Source organism: Vitis vinifera, chromosome 9, assembly GCF_030704535.1.
Source record: "Vitis vinifera cultivar Pinot Noir 40024 chromosome 9, ASM3070453v1".
NCBI lineage: Eukaryota > Viridiplantae > Streptophyta > Magnoliopsida > Vitales > Vitaceae > Vitis > Vitis vinifera.
The window spans coordinates 12,287,061-12,305,614 of record NC_081813.1 but is presented as its reverse complement, the minus strand read 5'-3'; the positions used below and the strand labels follow the sequence as shown (position 1 = coordinate 12,305,614).

Below are 18,554 nucleotides of genomic sequence, written 5' to 3'. Positions count from 1 at the left end.
GGAATCAAGAAATCTTAGTGTGATGCCTATTTCAATTTGGTGAATAAAATTATTGACAAATCATTGTGGCTAAGAATAAGGGGAAAAATTATTGACAAATCATTGTGGATAAGAAGAAGGGGAACAATTGGTCGAAATCATAGATGGCGATGATAGTTTTGTTTGTAATTCTATGTATACTCAATTGTATGATTGCAAGCTTTAGAAGTGACATAATCATATTTGTAAAGAACCAATATTTAAAGATTGAGAAGAATATCAACCTTTATTTCATTCAAAGACATATTTTGCTCTATGCTTATGGAAAAGTGTCAAATATTTGAAATGAACACTCAAATATTTTTCAAATCATATTTTTGAAAATAAATTTTTTTATTAATGTTTAATTTTCATGATATTAATGAAAAATGTTTGAACATAGATATAAATGATAAATTTTATTAAAATTTCAATCTATTTATTGAGTTTTTCCAAAAATTTTGTCTAACTTAAATGGAAAAAAAATCAAGACCCGCTACTAGTTTACCAAAATAAGCTTTAAAGAAGTTTCAAAGAAAACTCAATATAAACTAGTACCACTTCTTCCTATCTCCTTGCCCGCACTTAAGGTGGGCTTAGTCTAGCACAAATAGGCTAGTCAAGGCCTATCTTGGAGGCCGATTAATTTAATGGATCAGACATGAGCCCAGTTTTTGAAAGGTTGAGCTTTTGTCAACCAATCTGCCTTTAGGCTATATTTTAAAAATAAAATATATTTAAGTCATATTCAGTTTTTTTTTTTATGACATTTTTGTTAATTTATGATAAATTCTTTTTTTTTTTATTTAGTTATATATTATGAAAACTAAATTGGATTTGAGTATTTGAAGTAGGATTGAAAAGAAAAAGGAGAAATAAGTGTTTATCATATTTTACCAATGTTTTCAGAATCGGACCGATCATTGAACCGGAAAAGTTACCGGTTCACGGTTCACTATTCACTGGTCAGACCAACGATCGAACTGCGGTCGAACCGATGATGTCATAAATATATAATTTATAAATTATCAAAATTTAAAACAATTTTAAAAATTAAAATAATAATTTATATATTATTTAAAAATTAAAATTTTATTTAAAATTAAGAAAATTAGTTCCAAATTAGAAATTAAAATTAAAATCATAATTTTAATTTAAAATGTTAATATTTATTTTTAAATAAAAAAATTATTTTAAAATCAGAAATTAATTTAAAATGGTAATGTTTTTACCATTAAATCATATCTCATACATATAAAAGGCATTTTTTAATTTTTACTTTATTAACTCCCAATCTCTCAAGGCATTTTAAAATTTTTACTTTATCAGCTCCCCTTGCACAACACCATTGTAGGGGGAGCAATCTAACTATGAGGGGTTGCCTTGCCGACATCACCGTTGTAAGATTAGTCCACTTGATGAGTCACCACTACTGATACCAAAGCTTTTATCTCCAATAATACTCGATTTTTAGGAAAATCAGGTAAGTAAATCCTAAATTATGCCCTCATCCTTCGGTGGTTTCTCATCTTATTTTTTAACAGGTCACGGGTTGGGTTTTTTCTTCTTCATCTTCTTTGATCTTCTGGGTTAAAAGTTCCAATTTCTGAATCCTGGGTGTTTGCTTTTGAAAGGGGAATCTCTTATTTTTATTTTTTATTTTGAAAATGTTCTGATATGTTATTGTGATTGGGAAGAAAATGAGAAGGTTTGAAAGTTTTTCTGTAACCTAACCAAGTCACGGTCAACTATGGGTAGGGGGAGAACGTTCTAGAAGAATGAAAAAAAAGGGAAGGCATCGTTTTGGAAGCCAAAGAAAAAGTTCATTTGAACCATTCGATTCATTAAAAACTGATCGGACTAGTCTGTCCCTCGGTTTCGACGGTTCAGAGGCTGGCCGATTCAAATGGGTAAACCAAACTGGACTGGTGACCGATCGACGGTCAAATTGGTCGAACCGGCCTGTCCAGTCCGGTTTTTCAAATGTTGTATTTTACCTTAATCTATTTAACATATTAAATGACAAATAAGAAAAAGATAAATATTTTTAAACAAAAAGGTATTCATGTATGCCTTAGCATTTCTTTTGGATATTCAAATCCAAAATATAAATATTTTTTTGTTATGTATTTTAAAACAATTTTTTTTTAACAATTTTATCTAAAATGTTTTTTTTTTCTTGTTATGGGTTTTGGTCAATTTCTATCCCATCAATTTTATTTTATTTTGGAATTTTTATATGATATTTTTTATATTTTCATAAAATCCAACTACTAATATTTTGTAAATTTTTTTATATTTTTATCCTTGCTTTGTATGATTTTTCTTAGAAAAATTGTTTATTATGAAAGAAATTAAATATTAAAAGTAGTCAAAATATTGAAAATATATTTATCAAATTTGTGAACAAGCCTTTAAAATTGGGAAAATATATTTTTTTTTTCTAATTTTAGTTCCAAATATTTATTCAATATCCAAAAAATTACTTTATTGAAAAGTTGTGTGTTTTTATTGATTACCATTTCAACATCTCTATTCCCTTTTTACATTTAGAGCTATATAACAAATCTCCAAATTTATTTATCTCTTTTATAAAAGGAATGAAGACTTTGAATGTTGAAAATTTTTATGGTATTTTTATTATATATATATATATATATATTCATATTTTTTTCATGAAAGGTCCAATTTAAAATTTAAAATTCATTTCCTCACTTTTATTTTTCTTGACATTTTCTATTAATCCAAATGGGGCTAACAAATTTCTATCCAATTCAATGATTTTGAGCTTGCTTAAAGAAAAAAAAAATCAATAATCATACATTAATATGATTTATCTTACGCCATTAGTGAGCCCAAATCTTTTGGGTTGAATCATGAATGAAGGCTCAATTTTAAAACCCAAGCCGAGGTCAGAAGCGTGAACACAAGGGTTTTCTGGGCCAAGTAACCTAGCCCCTTTCTCTTCACTTAAGGCTAAAAGTAAAAATATAATAGCTAAGTTAACAATAAAAATATAAAATAATAAAGAAATTTCAGATGTCATCTGGCTCAAAGTTTCAAACTAAAATAAAAAAATAAAAAACTTATTTTATATTTCAGAATATATAAAATATAATTTAATTGGTAATATTTAATATTTTCTTGAGAAATTCTATTCTTTTTATTCATTTTACCAAGATTTTAATTTTTTTTTTTTGGTTTTTCTTTTTTATATCAAGAATCATGATTAATAAAACTTTCTCAAGTCCCAAAGAATTTTAGTTTTTTTTTAATTATTATTATTATTTTTTTGTTTGCACAAAGTTGCACAAGCCAAACTATATTATTATTTTTAATTTAATTTAATTTTGTTTTTTTTAGTTTTTTCCTTTTTTTTTTTTTTGTTCTTTTATGTTTTTGTTGCCTTCATAGGATTATCTAATGGGGGGGAACTTACTTTATTCTTCAAAAGAAAAAAATCAAAAGTAAAAAGAATATGAATATTATAAAAATTAAGAGGAATAAAACATTAGTCAAATATTATTTTAAAAGTGTGTGTAGACCCCTCTTATAGACCAAATGATACTTCTTACCATCTCGGAAGAGTTGGGCATTTTATTTGGAGGAGTGAGGGACGGCCTCTGCAAAGGAGCGGATTGCATGGGACGTGTGGCAAAGACATCACTACCTCGACATGGTGGTGGTTGAGGATGGAGACCTTTTTGTTGAACGGTCAACAGTGGGATTGGTAGAGGCTTAAAGGAGAAGAAAATGGTTGAATGGAAAAACAGGCAGAGATGAGTCATTTTGAAAAGAGGGTGCAGAAAAAAAAAAAAAAAAAAGTGGTTGTAGAAAACAAAGTGAGTACTAGCTGAGAGGAAAGGAGAACGAGAAAGCAGATAGAGACTTTTGCTAAGTTTGAAGAAGCTATGAAATCAAGTGCTTGAAGCTAAGCAATCCTTGCTCAAAGGGAGTCGTTCAAGTAGAGTCGCGGAATACTCTGTACTCTCCCATTTTTACACAATTCTACTTTGTTTCTTGCAAATATTTGGGTTTGTCTTTGATGATTAAGTGTAGACATTAGAAAACATGCATACCTAAAATAATTCGCATACGCTTTTTGTTTGTTCCCTTTATTTATATAAAACCTGAAATCATGCTCTGTTTCTTTACTCTGTTTTAGTTTCTTTGTAAGATGTCTACAACCATTTTTTTATTTATATTTTGAATCCATTTTGGCTACCCCCGATCAGTTTTCTAGCTCATTGACAAACCATAAGATGGAGCAAGGTTAAATGGTCTTTGGTTTGTTTATTTATGCTATGTTTTGGTCTTTGCTATCCTCTATATTTGTATTTTTTTTTTTTGGCATGTTTGGGGTGATGAGTATTTCAGCTGGGTTGGCCATCTTGGTTGTGATGTTTCTAGGAGAATCCCATATACACCATTCTTCATAAAGAAGAAAATGTTCAAATACCCTTAGAGTAGAGGATTGTCCCCCCCCCGAAAACCTAGTTCAATCTTTGTCACTATGAAGCATGCTAACACAAACACTGAATCTTGGAACTAGAGAAGCCTGATGCTCCTTAGAATCTGGTTTAGCGTCAAATCTGAAATTTTGAGAAGGTCCTAACACGATGAATGCAATGCTTGGGTTGCTAAATCTCTCCCTGCTCCTAAACACTCTGAGTATTGTGTAGGAGACTATGTCACGTTTATGCTTATTAATGGGATTGACTACCAAATATCATGTTGTTGAACAACAAACTAGTTGTACTAGCTTCTATTATTAGCTAGTTGTTAAGCTGATTAGTTTGGTTGTTGATTATATTGTTATCCTTTGTTTATTATATATACCATTCATAATGAATAGAAAGATATCTCTTCAGCTCAAATATACAAAGTTGTTATTCTGTTAAGTTGGTATCAAAGCTGAATTAGCGTTGGCAGTAGCTTCTTGACCTTGATAACTAAGGTCAAACTGATGATAGCATTTTTAATGTTATGTGTCCAGGTTTCCTGCAGACCTGATAGATCGGTTTGTTCTTGGACTGATTTCCTTCTCCTCCTCCACCTCGCGAACCATGAGGCTGTCCACAGTAATTGCCATTGCCTCTATTATAACCAAAGTTGAAGGAGTTCTCCTTGGCAGCATAGTGAGCACTAGCGCCATTAACATCCACATGTGTAGTTGATTCACAACTTTAAATTCTTTGTTCATGATTTTGTAATATGAACATAACACGTTGAAGTGTTATATGATCTTTAAAGGTTATATTCACCACAACAGACTCATATTCTAGACCAAGACTAGATAAAATGTAAAGAATAACCTCATCGTCAAATATTGGTTTACCAGCAGCAATTAAACATTCTACTAATGTACGTTTTTTTAAGGCATATTCATCAACAGGTGTAACACCTTTCTTAAGTTGTAATTGTTGACGCAACTGAAGAATTCTTGCCTTAGATTGAATTCCAAATACCTCATGAAGTGTGCTCCAAATCTCTGTTGTGGAAGTACACCGTATAACATGTCCAAGCATTGCCTCAGAAATGGATCCAATTAAACAGCTAACAAGAAATTGACCTTAACGAGTCCAATAGAGGAAATCAGGATTTTCAACAAACACTTGAGGATCCTTTGCATTAGCTACCATGGCAGGTGGACGGACATGATCACTAGTTAAAAATCCTTCAAGACCATACGCTCAGACTATAGGAAGAATTTGTGACTAATATGAAGTTTATAACCATTACCGATAACCAATTTCTCTTTGTCATTGTAATTATTCTTGCTGGCCAAATTAGAGTTGTCAGTTGTAATATGATGTGTAGCTCCACTGTCTAGAAACCAAGAATTGTTGTTTGGATTACCAATATCTGATGATGAGGTTATTCTATGTCAATCGTACTATCTTCTCATCAGATGTCTTGTGATGCTTGTAAACTAAGCAAAATTCATCAAGAATCTTTTCCTTCTATTGCCATCAAAACTAATAAACCTCTTCAATTGATACACTCAGATGTGTGGGGTCCTTCTCCTAATATTTCCATCGAAGGTTATCGATTTTACTTACTGTTTGTAGATGATTTTAGTCATTTTTGTTGGATATATCCTGTGAAACACAAGTCTAAGGTACCTTCTATATTTCTTAAATTCCAAGTTTTTGTTGAAAAACAACTTTCTTCTAAGATTTTAGCCTTGCAAACAGATTGGGGAAGGGAATTTCGGCTCTTATTACCTATTCTTGAAAAATCTGGTACTCTTTTTTGACACTCTTGTCCCTACACCCATCAACAACAAGGAAGAGTTGAGTGAAAGCATCGTCATATCATTGATCTTAGCCTCACACTTCTTGCCCAAGTTGTTATGCCCTTAACATTCTGGTGGGATGCCTGTGTGTCTTCTATTTTCATCATCAACCGATTATCTACAAAAGTTCTAGCAAATTTCCAATCTCCTTTTGAAACTTTTTTTGGTTTTAAACCTGATTACTCATTTTTCAAAGTTTTTAGTTGTTCTTGTTATCCTTACTTACGTCCTTACAATTCTCACAAGTTTTGTTTCAAATCCACTAAGTGTCTTTTTTCTTGGTAATAGCCCTACTCATAAAGGGTATAGATGCCTGAGTCTTTCTAGTCGAATTTATGTTGCTAAGTCAGTCACATTCAATGAAAATGACTTTCCTAACTCTACGTTGTTTACTCAACCCAATACTCCACATCAGTCTTTTATCCACAAGTTTAGTTGTCCATCATATGTGTTGCCTTATTGTCCTCCGGTTTCTCCACCTTCTACTCATTTACCTACTTCATCTTCTCAACTCCATATTTCTTCTTTTGCCAATGTCTAATACTTTTACTGTAGTTGTTACCGATACTCCAATGGCTCTTACCCTGCCTGTCTCTAATGCTTTATCTGACAATGCATGCTCTAGTTTTTCTAATTCTATGATAGGTTCTGCTTCACTGCCCTCCTGTCCTGCTACTAGCACTATAGTTCCTATTGTTGACAACATAGTTTCCACAACTTGCACGCATGTTGTTCAACCTATTACTGCTACTATGTCTCAACCTCTCCTCCACACTTCTACCAATATTCATTCTATGCAGACAATGTCTAAAAGTGGCATTTACAAACCTAAGGTTTACACAGCTGTTGTTGTTTTGCTAGATCACTTCCAAGAGCCTCTAGTGTTTCAACAAGCTTTACAATTACCTCACTGGAAAATAACAATGGAGGCTAAATATTCTACCTTTGTTCGCAATGGTACTTGGCAGTTGGTTCCTAAAACTGAAGGAATGCATATTGTCCAGAACAAATGGATCTTTAAAACCAAGTTGAAGGCTGATGATTCTTTGGATAAATTCAAAGCCAAATTGGTTGCTAAGGGGTTTCAACAACATGCCAATGTAGATTTCTTAGACACATTTACTCCAATTGTCAAAGCTCCTACTATTCGGATAATTTTTAGTCTTGTTGTCGCTTACAATTGGGACATACAATAGGTCGATATCAATAATGCCTTTCTAAATGGCATTCTTCATGAAGATGTCTATATGTGTCAACCTGAAGGGTTTGTTAGTTCTACTCATCCTACTCAAGTCTGCAAGTTGATTAAGTCACTCTATGGGCTTAAACAAGCTCCTTAAGCTTGGTTTGTTCAACTTCGCAGTGCTCTAGTCTCATGGGGATTTCAGCCTTCTATTTCTGATAATTTCTTATTCGCGCTCAGAAGAATGGTCATTTGGTTTTGGTATTAGTATATGTTGATGATATCCTACTAACTAGCGATAGTTATGCACTCATTCATTTTGTGATTCAGGCTCTCACTTTTCGATTTGCTTTGAAGACTCTTGTTTCTATTAGTTACTTTCTTAGATTTGAAGCATTTAGAGATAGCTCCGATCTCTATCTCAATCAATCCAAATATATTTCTGATTTACTTGTCAAGAAAAACATGGTTCATGCTAAACCATCCTCTACACCAATGGCTCTTGGTTAGAAAGTTGCTCTTGAAGACAGTGCTCCTTTTCCTGATGTCACCTTGTATCACAGCACCATCTGTGCTCTCCAATACTTAACTTTAACTCGGCCTGACATATCTTTCTCGGTTAATAAGTTGAGCCAATTTCTTAAGGCTCCTACACAACATTATTGGAGTGCTTGTAAATGTCTCTTGTGCTATGTTAGTGGTACCCCCACTTTTGGTTTATCTTTCTGACCTACTGCTCGATTTACACTTGAAGGCTTCTCGGATGTGGATTGGGTGTGTAATGTTGATGACAGAAGATCTACAACCGGTTATTGTGCTTTTCTTGGTGGCAATTTAGTAACTCGGAGTTCTCGCAAAGAACAGGTTGTTGCAAGGTCCAAGACTGAATCCAAGTATTGGGTGCTGGCTAGTGTTACTATGGAATTAATTTGGATAAAATCTTTACAAGATGAACTTTAACTTCCATTACAGCATCGTCCCATAACTTGGTGTGATAACCTAGGTGCGCATGCTCTTGCCCACAATCCTATTTATCATTCACGCACTAAACATATTGAGGTGGATGTCCATTTCATGAGAGAAAAGATTCTCCACCATGCTCTTGAAGTTCGCTATATACCCTCTCAAGAATAACCAGTAGACTTGTTTATTAAGTCTTTGTCTCTTTCTCAGTTTCAGTTTCTATGTTCCAAACTTTCACTTTCCGATCCATCATTCAGCTTGTGGGTAGATGTTGAACAACAAAACTAGTTGTACCAATTTCTGTTATTAGTTTGGTTGTTAGTTATATTGTTATCCTTTGTATATTATATATACAATGAATAGAAAGATATCTCTTCAGCTCAAATATACAAAGCTGGTATTCTGTTAAGTCATGCAAACAAATGCTGGGAATTTTTAGTAATTATTTGAATGAAGAAGAAACTTGTTCAACATTCACTTGGGATCGAGGAGAGTTGAAACATAGGTTAACTAACATCTAAGTCATGCACTAGTTTACCATTGATGTCATTGATTCGTCCCTAGCAGCGGCAGTGGCAATGGCACCATTTGATTCGGGGTTCGATCCCCGGCAACGGCGCCATTTGATTCGTGCTCAATTGGTGTCTCAGCTGATTCATGTCCAGCTGGTGCTCCTTGATTGAGGGAGTAATCAACAAAATTTATAACCTATTACACCATGAACTAGGGTAGCAAAGACAAAGCTACTATAGCATAGTGGCTCTAGGATCGTTCACTGGGATGGGTTTTCACTTCACAAATGACATTAATTCAAAGTTGAATTGGTGCCTTTTCATTTCAAGATTAGCTTTAAAAGAAAACATAAACTTGTTTGAATGAAAAAGGTTCGGTTTTAAACTAACCAAAAATAGTAACTGATTTTACTTACAAAGAAAAGATGTTTCTTGGAGTTTCAGATCACTAGGCTCAGATTCCTCATACAAAAAGGAGAGTTCCGGTCACTTGTTTATTTTCCTCGCATTAGAGAATGAACATATAGTTAATTCTCTAACCGGTGTTGTACAGATGCTTCCCATTAATGGGTTCAAACACTAAATCCCTCTCACTGATGCACCTTGCAATGGCTCATACCTCTCACCTAGCACTTGCCATTCAAGGTGATCTTTAACCTTGGATTACCCGTCAAAAGCTCACAAGAGATAACTAATGGATGTCTCCTTGGAGTCCAAAAGCTTACCAAGTGTTGGCTATTCTAGAAAATCCTACCTTCAAGTCACCTCCCAAAGGCTCGCAAGGGGTAAACTAGTGCATTTCCATGGTTGGAAATCACTTGCCTTACCAAGTGTTGGCCCAGGTGACTCTAAGGTGTTTTAAGTTAACTAAAAACATAGGAATCACTAACGGGTTACACTTTCTCTTCATTAAAAACTAAAACAACAAAATTTCCAAATTATGCATGTGGAAACTTACCCGGCTTTCCTCACTCCAAGAGACAAAAAGCTTAGCCTCTCATCCTCTGTGGAAAAATCCTCAGAGTTTGGTTGGCTAGAAAGTGAAAATGAAAGAGAAGACAAGAATATATATGAAAAACAGAGCAAGTGCTCTGTTCGTTGATTCTATATATTGGATTACATATATGGTGGTATGATTTACAGTGGATGCAAGGGAATATATATAGAGACGTTTTTCCAACCTTCCTAGCTAAGCAATCTTATGGTTGGTGGCTTACAAGGAGAAGAATGGAAATTTATACAAAAATATCTGAAGAAAAGATCTAAAAGAGTCGGTGGCAAATATCGGGAAGCATTAAGGACCATTTCGCAGGTGAAAATGGTGTCTGCGAGATTTCGCAGACACTCAAGAGGGCTGCGAAATATTTTCGCAACAACAAGTTAAACTCGCAGGGCTGCGAAATTGGCTTCCTCCTTGAGGTTCTCAGCGTTCCAGCTTGCGGCATGTATCGGGTAGCTTCAGGAGGAATTCCATAGCACTGTACAAAAAGGCTGCGAAATTCTCGCAACAAAAGGCTAATTTCGCAACACTTTGGAGTGATCTGCTTGCAATGGCTGTAACTCCTTCGTTTCAACTCCGAATCGTGCACCGTTTGAAGCATTGGATTCTTGACTTCCTGAGATTTGAAATGGTATATAGAATGTAGAAAATGGACTTCGAGAAGTGCTCCAAAAGTGCGCATGAAGACTGCAGCTGCTTGTCCTCTGTTTTCTTCACTCTGTTTTTCCTCTCTCCTTGCTTCTCTCCTTGCTTCTCTCCTTGCATACTTTGAACGACTTTGGCAAAGGGCTATGGAGCTCCAAAGCTTTTTTCTTCATGAATTTGAGCTTCCAAAAGCTTTGCCATGAACTATATACAGCTCTCCCTCATTCTTGGATTGCTTTGGTGATCAATTTACTAACAAAAACACCAAAACTTACACAATTTGATTAGAAATGATTGCAAGGGTCCTTAACATGTTAATTGGGTTAAAAGGCAATAACTACTACTCAAAAGTGTTTAAAAGAGTTAAATACAAGCTATCAAATAGCACTTTTTGAGTAGTAATCAGTCATCAGATGAAACTTCACAATTTTCTAGGCAAAAGAATTTAAATGGTAGTAATGAGATGGAAGGCAATGCTGGTTGGAAGTTTTCAAGCAGTCCATGAACACCTCATCTTGCCCTAGTCTCTCAAGCCCCATTTCTGTTTCTTCACACCTTACCCCACGCCAAACCCACTACATTCAGCTCATCACCTCAACCTTGATACCCACCATACCCATCACCATGCTCACCACCATCAGTTCATTCCCCATTTCCATACTCACTAATCCCTCCTCACGCCCCCTTTCCAGCTTATAACCCATCATACTTCCTCTAAGATCCTCATTTTCCTTTCTCCCCATGACATTCTCTTCGGATAACGACCATCAATCAACCAAAATAGCCTTTAGGGTGACCTCACCTATTCACGTACCCTCATTCGACATGATCAATAATAAAGATGGCGTCTCACCTTGGTATCAACAATTCAATATCTATTGTGTTTGAATTCTTTAGTCCACTGCTCACGCCCATAGGAAAAAATGTTGCGTTTCAAAACTTGAAGATGGATTGTTAATTAACATGAGTACGTTTCTCGCGTCTGGGATAGACTATGTGGTTTGGAACCATGGGAATGCTGGAAATTTCGTCCATCTACATGTGAAGCAAACTAGTTTTTGAAGATAGGTTCGTGCAGAAACCTACACCTTGGGTTGCATGTTTTGACTTTATTGAAACTGTGGAGATTTTGATGAACATGTTAGTCCTAAAAAGGAAGTTCATGTGCATGAAATATCTAACAGCTATGGGGGTTTGCATAGGGTATTATGCCAAAGGTTGGTGGGTTGTGAGAAAAGGTCCTTGATATTCTAATTGAGTAGTTAGGAAGGAACAAGTCTGGAGTAGATGCATGGAGCATGCTAAGGAAGCCATAATGGATACACGAAGGAACAAGTCTAGAGTAGATGCATGGAGGATGCTAAGGAAGCTATAATGGATCCACAAAGATGGTTCCTCAACTACATTGGCCCACCCCTACATGGCCATGCATGGCCACCCTCAGTGAACTATCTCAAAGGGCCAAGTGTCGGTCCTTTTGATTCATTTTTTAATATTAATTTTTTTTTTAGATTTCATTCTCAAATAATTTTCAAAACTCCAATTTTTTTCAAATTTAATTTTCAAAACTCCAATTTCTTTCAAATTTAATTTTCAAAACCCCAATTTTCAAACAATTTGTGAAACTCTAATTTTCAAAACTTCAATTTTCAAAACTCTAATTTTCAAATAATTTTCCAAAAATCCAATTTTCAAATTTTTTTTTTAAAAAAAAAAACTCCAATTTTCAAATAATCTTCACAACTCCAATTTTCAAATAATTTTCAAAACTCTAATTTTCAAATAATTTTCAAAACTCTAATTTTCAAATAATTTTCAAAACTTCAATTCTCAAATAATTTTCAAAATTCCAATTTTCAGATAATTTTCAAAGCTCCAATGTTCAAAACTTCAATTCTCAAATAATTTTCAAAATTCTAATTTTCAAAACTCTAATTTTCAAATAATTTTCAAATTTCAATTTTTCAAATAATTTTAATTGCACCCTAGTTTTCAAATAGTTTTAAGTCCTTCATTTTCTTATTCCTTTCATTAGGGTTTAGAGTCACTAAAAATTCTATTTTTAAATAAACTTGCTACATTTCCTTTCAGGTAAGCAATGTCACAAATTTTCTTTGATTTTAAAATAATTTTTTTGTTTTCCTTGATTTTTAATAAGCATGAAGGCAATTTTCATTATTCCAAAATAATGGAATTTGTGCGATTAATTCATGCAAAATAAATTGGGCTTTGGTAAGGGCCCAACATTCATAACATTTCCTTTGAAAGTGATTCAAGTGAATTGCATGATTAACATTGTTTGATTTTGATTGGTTTTGTGTGAGATATTTTACACCTATCATTATGCACTAACCCCATTTCATTGATAGCGCATTTTTACTTACTGCTAAGGTACGATCTCATTACCACTTAGCTTATTCTCATGTATGATCTGTTTTATTATCTGATCATTTTATTGGTATCCATTGATTTCCTTGTCAATTGCCACTACTACAAAAATAGTTTATGGTGTCACTATTTACGGTGTCACTTTTAAAATAATGACACCATAGGGTTTATAATTAATAAAGGTGACACATCATATAAAAAATCTTCAATTGAGGTAGTTAGATGATATTAATTTTATATTTATAGTGTCATTTTTTGGGAAGTGACATCATATAAAATAAATTTTTTTAAGTATTATAACTTAATGAGCCCACTTTTAGAATTAATAATGATGGATACCATATAAAAATCTCATTGTTTCCATATCTCACCCACAATCCAAAAAATCTCAATATATAAATCCTATATATAAAATCATGATCTTCTTCAACCTTTTCTCTCACCCATCCATAGTCAACACGCTCAAAACCGACATTCTTTACTTTGTGGACTCCCAGGTAACCCAAAATCTCTTGGATCTATCATTTTTTTTTTTCTTTTATTAATGTCATTATATTAATTGTTTCAACATCTTTGTATTATGGTTTTTGTGAATTGTGTTTTCTTGAGTTGTAGGGAAGAAAAATTTAGGTTTAATCTTCTAGCATGGAAGAAAAAACTATAGATTAATTGATTTTTTTAATCTAAACCAAACACATGATCAAGTCCTTTAAAAAAAGTGAAAAACAGGAAAAAAAATGAATGATTTTTAATATGTATTTGTGTGAGAATGACAGGAACAGAATTTTTTTAAGATATACCATCACATAATCTTCATCCTTTCTAAAAAACGAGAGAGGAAAAAAAAAAAAGAATGATTTTTCTGTTTGTATCTAAGTAGGAATGAGATATAGAATTTCGTTGAGAGTATCCAACCCCAAAAGGACCAATCCGGGAAGGCATGTGTGGTTTTGACGGGAGATGATAAGATGGAAATCATAACCATAGCCATGTTCTCTTTGTGTCTTTCTATCCTCTTCAATTAATTCATGGGCATAGATATTTTATTTAGTTTTTATATTTAGTTTATTTATAGTTTATTTAGTTTCTAAAATCCAATTAGTTAAATATTTTATTTGATTTTGTTTTTATATTTAAGTATTTGAGTTTTGGAAAGTTTTTATATTTTGTTAATAGAAATAGAAATTTTTATATTTTTTATTATTAGGAATTTCTATTTTGTTAAATTGTAAGTATCTATCTCAATAAGAGATTATTAATATTCAAATGAAAGTGATGAAAGAGAGTAAATATTTTAATGCTCAATTATATTTTAATGTTATTTTTTTTTTTACATAAAGGTTTATTTATGTTTTCAATTTTGAAGTTCCCTTTCCAAGTCCAGCAACAAAAGTAGTGTCCAACCTTAAAATGAGCATGTGTGGTATTGACGGGAGATGATAAGATGGAAATCATAACCATAGCCATGTTCTCTCTGTGTCTTTCTATCATCTTCAATTAATTCATGGGCATAGATATTTTATTTAGTTTTTATATTTAGTTTATTTATAGTTTATTTAGTTTCTAAAATCCAATTAGCTAGATATTTTATTTGATTTTGTTTTTATATTTAAGTAGTTGAGTTTTGGAAAGTTTTTATATTTTGTTAATATAAATAGATATGAGGACTTAAAGGGTTTATATTTAGGCAGTGCTTGAGCCAAGGAAAATGATAGTCCACTATCTTGACCCTATGCATCACAAACCATGTGAGGACTTAAAGGATATCGTAAACATGTAAGTTCTTCCTATTATTTTTTATAGTATTATTTTTAAATAAAAAAAATACATTCACCTCAAACACATTTTTTTATATATATATATTAAAACATATAACATTTACCTATTTTAAAAATGTACCCATTGAACTTATTTACATAGGGCTCTTCGAATATCTGCAAAGAAAACATCTAAGAGGGAGCCATCTTAGCAACTAGTGCAGGTGACATCCAAAAATTTTTCTTTACACATTAGCTTATGCATTTGCACCATTTATATATGTGAGTACTAATGTTATTTTATAATTGATCAATTAGTGTCCAAGACAAGAAGGAGGGTTCGAATGTGGCTACTTTGTTATGAGATTCATTAAAGAGATAATTTTTTATCCTACAATTATTGCTTCAAAGGTATTACTTATTTAATGAATTGTACATAGTTTTAGGCTTCCAAATGTTATGCATTTTAATGTTATTTTTTTATTTGATTTCAGTTTGGTAATAAAAAAAACATATTCTCAAGTAGAATTCGATGAAATTAGAGGAGAATGAGCTACTTTTGTGCTACAACTAATCATGAATCATGTTGATGCATCATGATCACCATGCATGGTGAGTCCCTTAGCTACTACATGAATTTTTCCATAGGTATTGTATAGTAATGCTTATTCTTTGAATAATGTTTCTATTTGAAAAAAAAAAAAATTCTTAGATTTGTTCATTTATGATAACATAGATCCATGTTTATTTTCTTCAATAAAAATCTCTAAAACTCATTAAATTTTGAAATGCAGGTATACACTCTTGGGAGGGTGAAATGGAGAATAAAAAGAAAGAAGAAGGCAACAAGATTTTGGGTTTTTAAATGCAACTCTTATGTCATACGTTGTAGGACATAAACGTTACTTTAATTGCAACTGAGAAATTTAGATTTTTAGATGGGACTTCTATGTCATTTTATGGTTAGCCGGTTTTATGCTTATGAAATGGAGGTATACATGAATCTTGGGATCTTTAACATTTCTAAATCATGTTTTGGTATGTATTCACTCTTCTTTTTTAGTTTTGATGGGTTTGATATGTTGGACGTACTATCCTTTTGTTAACATTTGATATACAAATATTATTAGATGATTAATGTATTATGAGTTATTTCATAAACATTACAGAAAAATGAGTTAAATATAATATGATTGTTATATTTATGGACAAAATATAAACAGGTTAATCTTATTAATTCATAAGCATTACAAAAATCAACAACTAAAACCAATCATATATTCCACAATAATTTACAATGATGTGATACCATAACTCAAAGGTGATGCATTTAATGTGACATCATAACTTAAAGATGATGTATTTAATGTGACACCCTATCATCACTAGAAATATATGGTGTCACTTCTGAATGGGTCACCATTTATCTACTTTGGTGTCACTTTCAAATACGTCACCAATTGGTACCCTCTATGGTGTAGTGGAGAAGGTGACGCTATGTTGTAGCAACACCTTATGTTTATGGTGACTCGTTATAAATATCACCATATACCTTTTTCCTTGTAGTGTGCCACACTTGCCTCATCTTATTTAGTAGAGACCCATTTTTTAGGGACTTAGAGGGGTACTATGGTCTTTTACCGTGGCTTCCTAATAGGTAACCTAACCCCCGGACCCAACTTTAGTTTTTCACAGACCTATTATTAGGAGGACATGAATACACTAAAATCTAAGCCTTTATTATTAGGAGGACAATAGTATTCAAGTTGAAATGGATGTGTGAATGCACTAAAATGTTAAAGACATTTTTGATAAAGAGGGAAGTTTTATTGCAACGCTGATTGAAAGTTTGAAATTGTCTATAACTCAGTAAAATCTTTCCTTATTTTGGGATCACAACACTTCAATTTTGAAATTACAATAGCCCATTAATTCTTCTAAATAGGATTAAATGGATACACACCATAAATTAAAAAGGTCATTATTGACATACTAATGTCGTAGAATAAATGTATTTAATACCTTCTCATAGGTAATTCAAGTATTATTAAGTAGAATATACTTGACCCTCAAGCTGAAATATCTAGACAATTAATTGTAACAAAAGAAGTTAGAAAACTTTTAGAAAATGACCTCTATTATTAGGTAGACAATGGTGGTCAAGTTGAAAAGAATACATGAATACACTAAAACCTAAGCCTTTATTATTAGGTAGACAATAATATTCAAGTTGAAAGGGATATGTGAATGCACTAAAATATTGAAGATATTTTTTGATAAAGAGAGAAGTTTTATTGCAAGTCTAATTGAAAGTTTGAAATTTTCATTAACTTGTAAAATCTTTCCTTATTTTTGGATCACAACACATGAATTTTGGAATTTTTGGAAATTTTGGAAGGTTTTTCTTTTTTCTTTTTATTTTTTTAAAACCAATTCTTTTCTCTCTTGGAGTTACCATGGTTAAGACTTGAACAAAATTTAACTAATATTATATAAATTAAATTTATAGTTTTTTCATAAAATCAAAATTAAAACATCATGCTTGAAAAAAAATTTACCCAAAAATTTTTTTGGTTTTTTATTTTTTGAAAAGTTGTTTAAATTTTTTTTTCAAACACCCTTATTTTTATAAAATATTAAAAATGCATTGACTGCTTGGCCCTATGATTTAAAATAATTTCCAATTTCAAAAACAAAAAATTATAATATTGTTTGATTGTTATTTTGTAGAAATGGTTTTTAAAAAGAAAGCAAAATAGATAATAGTTTTTAGAGAATTGTTTTATATTTAAACATTAATTAGGTTTTTATAAAAGCTTTTTCATAGAAATGTTATTAATAAAAGCCTAAACCCTAGACCCTCTGAGATCCGAATACTTTATTATAACCCAACTAGACCCATCTCTCCTTTTTACATCATTATCATTCCTCAACTTGCATAGGCTATGCTTGATTCCTAGAAAATTTGAGGGAAAAATACAGGAGAAAAAAAAAACAGAGGAAAAGTAGAAAGAGAAAAAATCAAATAAAATAAAAAATAGATTTAAAATTAATAAATTATTTTGTATGTGTTACTTCAAATCTATTTAACTTATTTTTCATCTTCTATGTAAAGATTAAATAATTTTAAAATATATAAATTTCTAATTAATTTTAATTATATTTTATTTTATTTTTTTTGCATAGTTTTCATAGTGAAACAAAATATGAGAAAATTAGTTTCTTTTAACATTTTTTCTTTCCTAAGTACTTTCTATGAACCGATCATAACCTTAATTTTTAGAGTATACTTGATATGCTCACAAGAGGCTCAAGACAAAGGTTTGAAAAATTAAAAGATAAAAAGAAATTTGCTAATAATTGAAGATGCTAGCTCCTCCTAGTATGCTCGAAAGCTAAAAGATAATAATTCCACATCTTATTCCATGTACATGAAGGCTTATTAACATACTAATGATTTGATAAATATGAATGGATAGTTGTACTATATTAGCATACTAATGTGGTAGAATAGATGTATTTAATACCTTCTCATATGTAATACAAGTATTATTAAGTAGAATATACCTGACCTTGAAGCTAAAATATCTAGACAACGAATTGTTAGAAAAGAAGCGAGCAAACTTTTAGAAAATGACCTCTATTATTAGGTAGACAATGGAGGTCAAGTTGAAAAGTGCCTTTATTATTAGGTAGACAGTAGTATTCAAGTTGAAAGGGATATATGAATGGACTAAAATGTTGAATACATTTTTTATAAAGAGAGGAGTTTTTTTGCAACTCTAATTGA

The 18,554-nt window shown here is 31.9% G+C and overlaps 1 long non-coding RNA gene across 3 annotated transcripts; it reads left to right on the top strand.

Moving 5' to 3' along the window:
• Positions 1-14,696: 14,696 nt before the first annotated feature.
• LOC132254366 (uncharacterized) lies at positions 14,697-15,805 on the top strand. 3 transcript variants are annotated; one of them, XR_009466646.1, is made up of 5 exons: positions 14,697-14,783; positions 14,928-14,988; positions 15,083-15,175; positions 15,259-15,376; positions 15,559-15,805. It is a non-coding gene; the product is annotated as an uncharacterized LOC132254366 (long non-coding RNA). The 3 variants fall into 3 exon arrangements; XR_009466645.1 differs by having other exon boundaries at positions 14,928-15,175; XR_009466644.1 differs by lacking the exon at positions 14,697-14,783 and having other exon boundaries at positions 14,885-15,175.
• Positions 15,806-18,554: the final 2,749 nt, after the last annotated feature.